Here is a 14175-nt window from a genome sequence, read left to right on the forward strand (position 1 = left end):
GATATCTTCATGTGTTTTCTCATCCTTTTCCCTTTGCATATCAATATCTATGTCTAAATTTCTGCTCTTATAAAGACACCAGTCATTTCCCTAGTATCATTAGCCCTATCCTAATATCATTTTAAACTTGATTACCTCTGTAAAGCCCCGTTTCCAAATAAGGTTACATTTGGAGATACTCAAGATTAACACATGCTGAAAGGGCAGAGGTCAACCTATAACAATACACATTTGGTTTTTAAAAATTTATTAGTACATATTTGTGATAAATAATGATTATATCCGTCATGGTACATATACATACCACATTTTAATCCTTTTTCTTTCCCTTTCCCTTCTCCTTCCCTCCCTCTCCTTCAATCCCTAGATCCCTTTCTATCTGCATAAGGTCTTCCCTGTTTATCTTATTTTGCTCTTTATTTATATTTTTAGTTTCTCACCTAAGATAATCTGCATTTACTTCATGTAAAATCATGGTCTCAAGGTGCATCTATTTTCCTTCAAATGACTCGAATTCATCCTCATTTACGACTGTGTATATTGTGTGTATGTGCCACACTTTACCTTTTCTTCTGTTAATAGACATATAGGCCATTTCTAAGATTTACTGTTATGAATTGTGCTGCTATAAACATGGGTATACATCTATCGCTGTAATATGATGTCTAACTTTTTCAGGAAGATACCCAGAAAGGGTATATCTGGGCCAAATTGTATTCTTAGTTTTTTTGATGAATCTCTATACTTATTTCCATCAGCAACGTAGAACTGTTCCTTTTCCCCACAGCCTCACCAGTACTTGTTTTTGAGCTTTTCATGATAACCATTCTTTCTGCACTAAGATGTAGTCTGTGTTCTTCTGATTTGCATTTCTCTAATGGCCGAAGATGCTGAGCATTTTTTCATATACCTATTGGCCATTTGTACTTCTGAGAAGTGTCTATTCATTTGAGTTGCTCATTTTTTGATTGGGTCTTTTATTTGGGGGGGCGGTCTCGACTGTTTTAGTTCTTTATATATTCTAAATATTAGGAATTTGTCATGGTTGAATAAAGGAGTCACATTGGAAATACTCAGAAAAATCAACCAAGAAAAAGGTACTTGGAAGAAGAGGGACATATATGCCGATGCCAAAAAAATCAATCTGAAGAGACCTGTGGGTTAGACAAGACAGACATAGGAGTCAAAGCAGTCCCACAGGCTGCTGATGGGACACCTGCCTGTGCACAGCAGAGAAATGCCACTCCAGGAAGTTCCCAAATGGCTCACAGCACTCTAATAGCATGGCAGAGTCAAGCCACACAGGATAGACTGGGGGTGTACAGCACCATCCTCCAAACAGAGGACATTGCAGCCTGGCAGCATATTTCACTGGCACACACCACAGGTGAGTGAACAGGAAGCTGCTCCCTCCCTGATGCTTCACCAGTTTGTTCTCATACTACAGGGAGATAGTAAACAACCTCTGAGTTGGGAATCATCACTATTGGATTCCCATACCCAGCTCACTGCATGACAGAGGAGTTTCAAAGCTGCAGGGACATATTGAGAGTGACCAAGCCCAAAGTCCTCCAGGGAGAAACATGCCAGTGGAGCAGACTGGTCAGTGCTGTGTGCCATATGGAACCTACAGAGTCCGCAAGGAGAGAGACTACGGCAAACTGCAATGCAGAGAGAAGCAGCATTCCCCACCCCTACTCCCAGCAGCATGAGAGAGACATACCAGTGGAGTGGGAAAGAGGAGGCCGTGCAGGGGCTAGGAGGAGCCAACTGAACATGGTTCTCAGAGCAGCCATGGGCTGTCTTTGTCTCAGGGTTCCCAGAGTTGAAGGCCCACAGCAACTGCATGAGCAATTACTCCAAAGACATACACAGTAAGAAGACATGGGTGGGTTGTGGAGGGATGTCTAGAGTGCTGCTGGCTGAAGACTTGGGCCCCTAGCCCTCACCACCAGAGGCCAAGATCAGCCTACGAGACTGCTGAGCTGAAAGAACAGAGGTGTTGCCCAGCCCTGACCCTGCTGCAGGCTCAATGTGATTGCCCCACACCCAGCACTAATCCTACTGCAGACTGGTTGGTGTCACCCAGCACAGAAGTGGGCTCTGACTTAAACACTACCACAGGACTGTGAACACCAGAGGATAGCCACAGGCTTGTGGTCACAGAAATTTCATGGTTTTTTTCCCTTTTTGGTTATTTAGTTTTTTTATCTTTGTGGTTTTGTTTTGTTTTCTTTTTTTTTTTTTTTTTTTTTGGTACCAGGGATCAAACTCGGGACCTTACACTTGCAAGGCAGGTGGTGAAACCACTGGGCTAAATCCCCGGCCCTCTTCATCATTTTTTTTTCCCAACTGTCTTCTTTGATTTTTTTTCATGTGAGTGAACACTGTCGTTAGTTTTTCTGGTTTGCTTTGATTTTCATTGTTTTCTCCTTCATTCTTTGTCCTTCTCCACTTTCCCAAAGCTTGTGTGATATTTCTTTGTCTTTCACCCTTGCTTCCAACATCTTTGTCTTCATTTATCTCTATTTTTCCCCTCACCCCTTTTAACTCCCCCCCCCCCTCCGCCAAAGGTAAAAATCACTCTGCTAAGGGGAAATTCCCTGCATACAAGTTCTGGATTTGCAGTGGATTTTGTTATATAACTGTGGATCTTGTCTCTATAGTTAATGGTACTAAATTAATAGTTACCAAATTTGTCAGTTTCTAGGCTATGCTTGATGCTATTGTTACTGCTAATTGTACTACTATAGCCAGGATGTCATACCTGTGTGATCAGTTCTTCTTCCTTGCATGACAACACTGTGATTGTCTAGGGGCATAATTGTTACCATAGTCCAGTACCAAAGGACTGGATGCTGGACCAAATAGAGAGCAACTTCTCATCCTAATAAGTTGAGAAGGTAAGATCTTGGAACAGACTCAAAGGCCAAGAGCCAGATACACCTAGAAGACATCTCTGAAGAAAAGTCATTTCCTAGGGAGCCCTTGATACTAATGGTAAAACTACCTACCATACACAATTTACAAGTATCAACCCAGAAAACTTTTTTTAAAAAAATAGAAAATGACAAGACACAGAAGCAAGATGCAACCCCACACCTCCAGCCCACTCAGGACAAGTTCAGGGGATAGTGAGGTAGATGAAATCAGAAGCCACCCACCTAAATTTTCTGAAATGGTAGCAGCAGAAGTAATAAAACAGATGAATGAGGCTATGGAAAAAAATCATTTCTAAGGTTAAAAAAAAGATGACAATCATAATGAAGGACTTGGTTAGTAAATCTAGAGCAGATACAGATAAAAAAAATAGAGAAGCTTAGGAAAATGATGGAAACTATGAATGCCCAACATAGGAAAGAAATGGAATCCATGAAACATTCAAGCAGATATCCAGGCAATTAAAAGTTCTGTTGAAAGTATACACAGCAGACTGTAAGGACAGAATATCAGACATGATTGTGGTTAGCAATCACAAAAGGAAAGATTTCTTAAAAATAGTATGGGACCACAAAAAAAAAATCCAACAGCAGCAAGATTATGCAAAGAACATAATATTGATCAGAGTCAGTGAAAAAGCAGGACATAGCACAAATGACAAAAAACCAAAAACTGTTCACAGAAGTAATAGCAGAAAACTTCCCAAGATGAAAAAAATTTTGACACACAGATAAGTGAAGCATATAGAATTCCAATTAGCCATGACCAAAATAATCTACACCAAGCCATATAATCATCAAGATTCCAGAAATTCAGCACAAGAACAGAATATTAAAAGCTGTTAGAGGGTCAGGGATTTAGCTCAGTGGCACTGTGCCTGCCTTGCAAGTGCAAGGTCCTGAGTTCAATCCCCAGCACCAAAAAAAAAAAAAAAAAAAAAAAAAAAGCTGTTAGAGAAAAGAAATCATCTATAAAGCCCATCATAATCACAGCAGACTTCTTAACACAACCCATTAAGTCAAGGAGATCTTGGAGTAAAGTGTTTCAAGTTCTAAAAGAAAACCTGAAACCTAGACTGATGTACCTCACAGAACTCTCTTTCAAAATTGATGGAGAAATAAGACAGTTCCATGACAAAGAGCACTTAAATTCATGACAACCAAACCAGCACTCAAATGTTCAGAAGGATATTCTAGAAAGAGATAAGGAAGACTACAATTCCATGAACACCAGGAGAAAGAATCCACTATGAAAGGCAAGGCATGCAATTAAACAGAGGAGAAAGAAAGGGAACCAACAACAGAAAAATAATATGACAAGGATAAGTCAATATAATAACTTATAACCATCAATCTAAATGGTCTCAATTCATCAATCAAAAGAAACAGACTGGCAGAATGGATGAAGAAGATCCCCCCTGCCCAAAAAAAGAGAAAGAAACAAGATCCAACAATATGCTGCATACAAAAAGCACATTTGACTCACAAAGAAATTCACAGACTGAAAGTCAAAGGATTGAAAACAATACTCCATGCCACAAAAACTCAGAAAAAACCTGGGGTAGCTATTCTATTTGCAGAAAAAGTGGATTTCAGACCAAGACTGATTAAGTGAGACGAAGGTCACTACATACTTGTTAAGAGAACAATCCAAGAGATATTATAAATATATATATATGCACTAAATACCAGCACATACAACTATATAAAATAAATATTAATGGACATGAAAAATCAAATGAGCATTAATATTTTGAGGGACCTCAATACCCCACTGTCATAAATAGATCAACTAGACAAAAAAAATCAAAGAAATATCAGAACTGAACCAAACTTTTGAACAAATGGACTTAATAGATGTCTACAGAATATTCCACCCCCTAATAGAACACACATTCTTCTCAGCTGCACATGGGACATTCTCCAAAATAGACTACATATTGCCTTATAGAACATGCTTAAGTAAATGCAAAGAAATTGAAATTAACCCATGTATATTATCAGACAATAGTACAATGGTATTGGAAATCAATGGCAAAGAAAACCACAAAAACTACATAAACACATGGAAAGTAAATAACAACCTCCTGAATGACCAATGGGTCACAGATGAAATTAAAGAAGAAACTAGATGGTTTCTACAATTAAACTATAATGCCAACACAACATATCAGAACTTATGGAACATAATGAAAGCAGTTCTATGAGGAAAATTTATAATGGTAAATTCCCACCTCAGAAAAATAGACCAAGCTCAAATAAACAACCTAATGTTGAATGTCAAGCTTCTAGAAAAAGAACAAGTCAAACCCAAGGTTCATACAAGGAAGGAAATTATAAAGATCAGAGCAGAGATTAATGCAATTGAGACTAAAAACAATACAAAAAATGGATTAATCAAATAGTTGGTTCTTTAAAACATTAAATAAATTTGCCAAACTTATCAAAAAAGGAAAGACTCAAATCCATGCAATTAAGAATGAAAAGAGTAAAATCACAACAGATCCTGGAAAAATACATTTGATCATCAATACCTACTTGAGGACCTATATTCTAATAAGATGGGAGACACAGAAGAAATGGACAGATTCCTAGATACATATGAATTGCCAAAGATGAATCAATGAAATTGATTCATCCTGAATGATTTCATGAAATTGATTTCATCCTCAATTGAGGATGTAATTAAAAACCTACCAACAAAGAAAAGCTCAGGTCCTGAAGGATTCACCGCTGAACTCTACAAGAAATTTAGAGACAATCTAATGCCACTGCTCCAAACTCTTTAATGAAATTGAAAAGGAAGCAATACTTCCAAACTGATTCCTAGAAGTAAGCATTATCCTGATACCAAAACCAGAGAAGGATCCAACTGAAAAAAAGAACTAGAGGCCAATCTCCCTAGTGAACATAGATGCAAAAATCCTCAATAAAAAACTGGCAAACAGAATGCAAGGAATCATCAATGAGATTATACACCATGACCAAGTAGGATTCATCCCAGAAATGTAGGGATGGTTCAACATAAGCAAATCAATAAATGTAATAAACCATATCAACAAAATCAAGGACAAAAACTACATGATCAGCTCAATAGGCACAGAAAAAACATTTGACAAAGTCCAACACCCAATCCAACACCCAAAAACTCTACAGAAAATTGGTAGATGATCTTTTTTTAAATCTGATAAAACCCATCAATGACAAACCAACAGTCAACATGGTCAAAAACTGAAAGCTTTCACACTAAAATCAGGAATAAGACAACAATGTCCACTATCACCACTATTATCCAATATATTTCTGGAAACATTAGCCATAGCAATTAGAAAAAGAAAAGAAATAAAAGGAATAAGGATAGGAAAAGAAGTTAAATTATCATTATTTGCAGATGACATGATACTTTACATGGAAGACCCCAAAAACTCCACCAGAAGACTTCTAGATTTAATAACTAAATTCAGTAGTGTAGCTGGATACAAAACCAACACTCAAAAATCAATAATATTCCTGTACACAAACTCGCTGAGAGAGAAATTAGGAAAACCACACCTTTCACAAGAGCATTTTTTAAAATGACATACTTAGGAATCAATCTAATGAAGGAAGTAAAAGACCTTTACATTGAAAACTACAGTACTCTGAAAAAAGGAGATCAAAGAGGATATCAGAAAATGGAAAGATATCCCTTGTTCTTTTGTGGGAAGAATAAATATAGTGAAAATGGCCATACTTCCAAAATTGCTATACAGATTTAATGCCAATCAAAATCCCAATAGCATACCTCACAGAATTAGAGAAGACAATCCTAGAGACCTAGAATATCAAAAGCAATTCTGGGCAACAAAGGCAAGGCAGGGGGCATCACAATCCCTGACTTGAAATTATACTACAAAGCTACCATGTAACTGGAAAAAAAAAAAGACTGGAGGATCAATGGAACAGATTAGAAGATGTAGAAATAACTCCAGACACACTCAGCCACCTTATCTTTGACAAAGGGGCCAGATACCTTCACTGAAAGATAGCCTTTTTAATAAATGGTGCTGGAAAAACTGGCTTTCCATGTGCCAAAGATTAAAACTAGAACCATATCTTTCACTATAACTAAACTAAATATCAAAATGGATCAAAGATGTAAATATTAAAATAGAAACACTAAATCTTCCAGAAGATAGAATGGGTAGAACTCTTTAAGACATAGATGTAGGCAAAGACTTTAAGAACAAAATCCTAATCACACAGGAAATATTAAAAATAATCAACAACTAGGATCTCATCTTATTAAAAGACTTTTGCACAGCAAAATAAACCAGAGTGAAGAGATAACCCAGAGTGTGGAAAAAGTTTTGTCAGCTATTCCTAAAGTCTAATATCTAGAATATATAAAGAATTCAAAAATTCAGACCCCCCCCAAATTTAAAAACCCAATCCAAAAATGGCCATCTGAAATGAATAATACACTTCTCAGATGAAGTAGAAACAGCAAATAAATATATGAAAAAATGCTCAGTGGTCATTTGAGAGATGCAGATTAAAATAACACCAAGATTCCATCTCATCCCAGAAAGAATTGCAGTTATCAAGAAATCAACCAATAACAAATACTGGCAGGGCTTTGGGGAGAAAGGAACCCTTCCCCACTGTTGGTGGGAGTGTAGACTGGTGTAACCATTGTGGAAATCAGTGTGGAGATTCCTGAAAAACTAAAACTAGAAGTTTCATTTGACCCAGCTATTCTCCTTCTTGGTACCTATCCAAGAGAATTAAAAGTATCATACCACAGCAATATACGCACATCCATGTTTATAGAAGCACAGTTTGTAAGAGCTATCTCTTGGAAACAGCCCAAATGTGCATCAACAAATAAATGGATAAAGAAAATGTAGTTTTGTTTGTAGTACAATGGAGTACTAATCTGCCATAAAGATAAACTTGAGAAATTTCTAGGTAAATGAATGTACCTTGAGACCATATTCTTAAGTGAAATAAATCAGACACACATGTTTAAATGTCACATTGTTTCTCTAGTGTGAGAAATTGAAAGGGTAAATAACCAAAATGTATAACAGATATTATGAAATAGGAAGAAAATATTCAAATGGGAAAGGGTAACAAGGGAGAAAGAAAGGGGAAAGGAAGAAAAGGAAAAGAAAAAAAAAGAAAAGTTTTGATAAATAAGTAGGGGAAGAGAGGTTGAAGTGAGGGGAGGGAAATGGGGAAAAAAAGAAAATGAAGATATATCATGTACAGATACAAGTTTCCTATGGTGAATGTTATTATATTTTAAATGTACCAATAAAATTAATTTTTTGAAGCCCCATAAGCATAAGAAATAGTACCAAGAATCAACAAATGAAACTATATCAAATTTAAAACTTCTGGACAGGAAAAAGAAAAAACCAAGAGTGAAAAAAAACCCTATAAAATGGGAAAATAATTTGCCAGCTAGTCCTCAGAGGACTAATATCTAGAATAAAGAACTCAAAAAATTAATTCCCAAAATAAAAGACCCAATCAAAAATGATCAACTGAAATGAAAAGTTACTTCATAGAAGAACAAATGGACATTAAAGACATGAAGAAATGCTCAACACCACTGGCCATTAGAAAAATCCAAATTAAAACAACTTGGAGATCCCATATTACCCCTGAAAGAATGGCCATCAATAAATGAAATAATATCAAATGCTGGTGAGACTGCAAGAAAAAACAAAGGACTCTATCATTTTTGGGAGCAATGTAAACAAGTACAACCTCTATGAAAATCAGTATGGAGGTTTCTCAAAAAACTAAAACTAGCAATTCCATTTGACAGTTATTCCCCTACTAGGTATTTTTCCTGAAAGAGTTAAGGACATCATATTATAGTGATACATGCATACCCATGTTTATAAAAGCACAATTTATAATAAAAAAAATCTTGAAAGCAATCTGTCTACCAATGGGTGAATGAAGAAAATGTGTTTTTTATACACCATGGAGTTCCACTCTGCCATAAAGAAAGATAAACTTGGTTCTTGATACCATAATGGAGTGTGTTACCTTTCCAACTCTCCCCTGACTCTTTGCTTCCTGTGTGCCATGAGGCAAGCAGCTTTCCTGTGCCAGTCCCTCCCACCATGCTGCCTCTGCATAGAGCCAGCCAACCATGCAAGCACTGAGACTACCCAAAGTGGAGCCAAAACAAACCTCTCCTCCTTTAAATTGTGAGTTCCAGGTATCATGTCTCGGTGATGAAAAGGTGACTATGACACTGATGTTGAAATGTAGTAGTGTATATCATTTGAGCACCAGGACACAGAGGTTCTCCTTCCACATAACATTTATTAGTTGACCTAAGTGTAGGCAAAGCAAAAGGTATTAGTCGACATTCCTACAAGCACAAAGTATATAGTATGCACAAAATCAACTGTCCTAGGGTAGTAACAAATGGTTGAGTTGTACACCTGGTCATAAATACTGTCATCATCCAAGTACAGTCAATAGTGCAGTATCACACTGTAGCCAAGATTTTATAAAAGAGCAAATGTAACTTTTGTTGATTACATCTTAGTGTCCTTTTTTTCTTAATTTGTTCTTCACTTGACAAGAGTCATCTAGTTCCTCAATTACTATTTCTCTTCTGCCTTCATCCTATTTCTTCTCCCCAGGACTGGTGAGTGACTCAGGACCTCTGCACTGAGCTACATTTCCTGGTCTTTTTGGGGACAAGGTCTTGCTAAGTTGCGCAGCCTGGGCTTGAATTTACAGTCCTCCTGCCTCAACTCCTATCCCTATAAAATTAAATTGAAAATTTAAAAAGTTGGCCATTCCACCACTCACAGGGCAGAGGAGGTGAGCCAATCCCAGTGCCCAGGAGGGGGCTCCCTAGCTGCCATTCCACCACTCCCAGGGCAGAGGAGGTGAACCAATCCCAGCACCCAGGAAGAGGCTCCCTGGCTGCCATTCCACCGCTCACAGCCCAGAGTTAGGGGCTTCCAGGCTGCCATTCTACCACTCACAGCCCATAGGAAAGGGCTTCCAGGCAGCCATTCCACCACTCCCAGCACAGAGGAGGTAAGCTGTGAGGGTGCCAGCAGCATCCACCCCCCCACCCCCTGTGGAAATGAGAAGACACATAAACAAGCCTCAAAAACAGACATCCCAATCACCTACAGCAACCCCAAAGGGAAACAAGATGGAACAATATGATACTCAATCACCTGGACTCCCTGAACTGGCAACAAAAGACAATCTGGAAAAAATGAAATCAGAAATAATCTCTCAGATAACAGCAGACATTGTGCCCATAGTGCAAGACATGATGCAATAAATCTAGAGGACACAGATAAAAAAATAGAGGAGCTGGGGAACATGATGGAACCCCAACATAGGAAACAAATGGAATCTATAAAAGAGATACAAACAGATTTCCAGGAGATTAAAAACTCCATTGAAAATCTACACAGCAGAATGAGCCAATGTGAGGACAGAATTTCACATATGGAAGATAAGACTGCAATTAGTGACCAGGAAAAGAAAAATTGCTTTAAAATTGTAAGGGAACACGAGAAATCAATCCAGCAGCTGCTAGACGATGCAAAGAAGAATAACATAAGACTGATTGGAGTCAAAGAAGAAACAGAAGAGAGTGCAGACGACATAAAAAAAAAAGTGTTCACAGAAGTGATGGCAGAAAGCTTCCCAAGCAGCAGAAAAGAACTTGATATACAGATAAGTGAGGCATATAAGACTCCAAGTAGCCTTGATCAAAAAAAAAATCTACATATAGGCATATAATAGTTAGGATCCCAGAAACACAACAGAAGAACAAAATTCTACAAGCAGTGAGAGAAAAGAAACAAATCACATACAAAAGAAAGCCCATCAGAATCACAGCAGACTTCTCAACACAAACCATCAAGGCAAGAAGAGCTTGGAGTGACATATTTCAAGCCCTAAAGGAAAACAGCCTCCAACCCAGATTGAAGTACCCTGCAAAACTATCTTTCAAAATTGATGGAGAAATAAGATACTTTCATGTTAAAGAGCACCTTAGGAACTTCATGTATACCAAACCAGCACTCCAAAAAATGTTAGACAATATCCTAGGAAAAGACAGTGAGGATCTCAACCCCAGGAAGCCCAGCAGAATGAATACATTGGTTGTGACAAATTAAAAGCAAAGGAGGAGAATCCAACAAAAAGAAAGTCATGGCATGGCTTTTAAAACTTTTAACTTCATCTCCTTAATGAGTGTATAATTCAGTCTTGTTATTGTACTGATTAGTATTTTTCTGATTCTAGTGTTGCACACCTTTTCTTGTGTTATACTGGCTATTTATCATCTTGTGTCTACTTTTTAATTGGGTTGTCTATTAATGAGCTGTAGGAGTTCTTTATATATTCTGGTCATAGGTTATATGCATTGTAAATATGGTCTGTTTAAGGACTACTTTTCATTTTAACGATGTCATTTAAAGTTCTAAATTTTGATGGAATCTCATTTGTCAATTTTTTTCTTTTATACATCATGTTTTTTTGTATCCTAGGTAGTTCTTGCCTACCCTAAATTCATAAACATTTTTCCTTATAATTTCTTAAAGTTTTATACTTTTAGGCTTTCATATTTAGGTTCATAGACCCCTTCAAGTTATTTTTATGTATGGAAATAAAGGGTTGAGGTTAATTTTTTATATACAGATACCAGGTGTTCTAGTGCTGTTTGCTAAAAACACTGTTTTTTCCTCGGCTCTTGAATTGAGTTTATATCCTATAAAATGTTAATGTTAAATAATAATCTTTCAAAACTCGGTGGACCATATATGTGTGGTCCTATTTCTAGATTCTCTGTTTTATTCTAATGATCTATATGTCTTTCCCTACACCAACACTGCCTTGATTACTGTAGCTTTAGAGCAAGTCTTAAAATTAGGTACTAAATGTCTTCCAACACTGTTTCTTCTTTTTACTTTTCTAGGTCCTTCATACTCCTACATAACTTTTAAATTTCAATATCCAATTCTTCATTTATAGCAAGTACACATAGACCTGAATTTTTATATACACCTTGTGTTTTCTAATCCTGCTAAATTCAAATACAAGTTCTAGGGGCTCTTAGAGATTTCCTACTATTTTCTCTGTAGATGATCATTTCATCTACATATAAAGATTTTGCTTCTACCTTGCCAATCCTATCCTAATTGTTTCATTTTATTGCCAGACTATTTTGGTTTGGGCCTATGTTTCAAAGTTTAATGGACAGATGAAGAGTAGGCATAGCTGCCCTTGTTCCCCACCTTAAGGAGAAAGCATTGTATCTTCTCCATTCATAGAAGGCATTTTTGCTGGAAGTATGGAGTACATGTCTTTAATCTGTTGAGAAGGTTCTGTTCTACTTCCAGTCTCCTGATAGATTTTACCATGAACAGCTGTGGAATTTAATCCAATACTTTTTCTCCAACTAGTGACAGGATCATATGGCTTTTTCCTTTCCTCTGTTAAAATGATGACTTTTTGGGGTGGATCTTCCAATGCTGAACCAACACTACCATCCCTATAATAAAACCACTTTCTACATACTGCCAGATCTGTCTTCTAATAGTTTTTTTTTTGTTAAACAAAATTTCTATGTATGTTCATACTTTTTTCTTCTATTATCTTTATCCAGTTTTAGGATTAGCACAATGTTGAGTTCCTAAAATGAGGGGAGAAGAGTTCCTTCTTTTTTCTGCTTTAAATGTTTGATGTAATTTATCAGTTAAAATGTATATGAGCCTGTTGTTGTCATATAGGTAGGTTTTCATGCTAGGAATATACTTTCTTTAATAGGTGCTATTCAAATTTTATATTTCCTCCAGTTAGTTTCATTAATTTGTCTTCCAAGTACAACTTCTTAGAAGTTGTCAAACTTATTTCAAAAAAGATTTTTGTAATATGCTTTCTATATCCTTTTAAATTCTGTAAAATCTGTGGTAATGTCTCCTAGATCTTGATATTGTAATTTTAAAAACATATAATTGATATTGTGTAATAGGAAGAAAGGCTCTAAAGGAGCAGGGGAAGTGGAATGGGTAGGGGAAAACAAAGAAGGGAAAAGAAAAAATACGAGAAAAGGAAAAAAATGGAAACAAAGTCTTTGCAAATAGGGAAGGGTGGAAGGGGCGAAGGGAGGGCAGGGGAAGGGGGAAAAAAATAAGAACCAAGATGCTCATGTAATGGTACAAGTTCCCAATGATGACTGTAACTGTATTTTATATCTAAAATGTACCAATAAACTTAACCGGGAAAAAAAATTTTTAAAGGTGAGAGGCTTCCTGATTAAGATGAATAGTGTCAGGGGTTGCACATCTTCCACAAAGCCCTTCCCACATTTTGGTCCTGAACACAATCACAGGGGAGGAACCTGTTTGTTTGTTACTTTGCATCAGAAGTTCTGTGTAACCTTGTTACCTCAGAAACAGTCCCTGGGAAAACAGCTACAGGATCTCCTTATAATGCCTGACAGGCTCTAACCCTAAACTAAAATACATCTGATTTGGCTTTCACTAACTTAGATCCCACTTTCCACCCTCCAGGCCACATACACAGGGATGCTCAACACCCAAAATCTCCCACAAACCCATCTCCGTAACACTTCCATGAAGTAGCTCAGGGATGGAAATTACTCCTCTTGCCCCAGTTGTCCTTCCTATATAGGCTTTCAGTTCAAAGAAGAGCGTCTATTTTATTATTATATTTATAAACTTCTCCTTCATCAATTTGTTATCTACATACGTGGTGGCCAGTGCTTTACATAGTTCTTTTCCCAGACTGGCTTTACATTAATTACCTAGCCATTTTGTTTCCATCTGCTTGATCACAGAGTCAGTCACTTAGCTAAGCCTCAATCACTTGGCCTCTAGTACTGTCCTCATCAAAACTACCTGGAGCTGAGCCTAGTATGCCAGTTAGCTTGATCCTTCAATGAGAAAATGCTGGACAGAGCCTAACATTTAAGCCAATTCCAGGTTACAGTGGCATTGCTACCCTTGATCCACCAATAGTCTGGGTTTCCACTGTAAATCCTACCAGCCTTGCTTCATTTTAGCAGAGGCTTCCCTTTGATCTCACGGACACAGCCATCCCTTGAAACAGAGGACAACCAGGATTTGCTTTGCCATATCCTTCAGAGCATAATAATTTAGCCTCTTCCTTCAAGCAGCACAGTTATTTTAATTGAGTCACTATTCAGGCCATCAGTCTGGACTGTTCA

This window comes from Heterocephalus glaber, unplaced genomic scaffold (genome assembly GCF_053883595.1).
Source record: "Heterocephalus glaber isolate CG9 unplaced genomic scaffold, H.glaber_assembly_v1.0 deba00000738, whole genome shotgun sequence".
Classification (NCBI taxonomy): Eukaryota; Metazoa; Chordata; class Mammalia; order Rodentia; family Bathyergidae; genus Heterocephalus; species Heterocephalus glaber.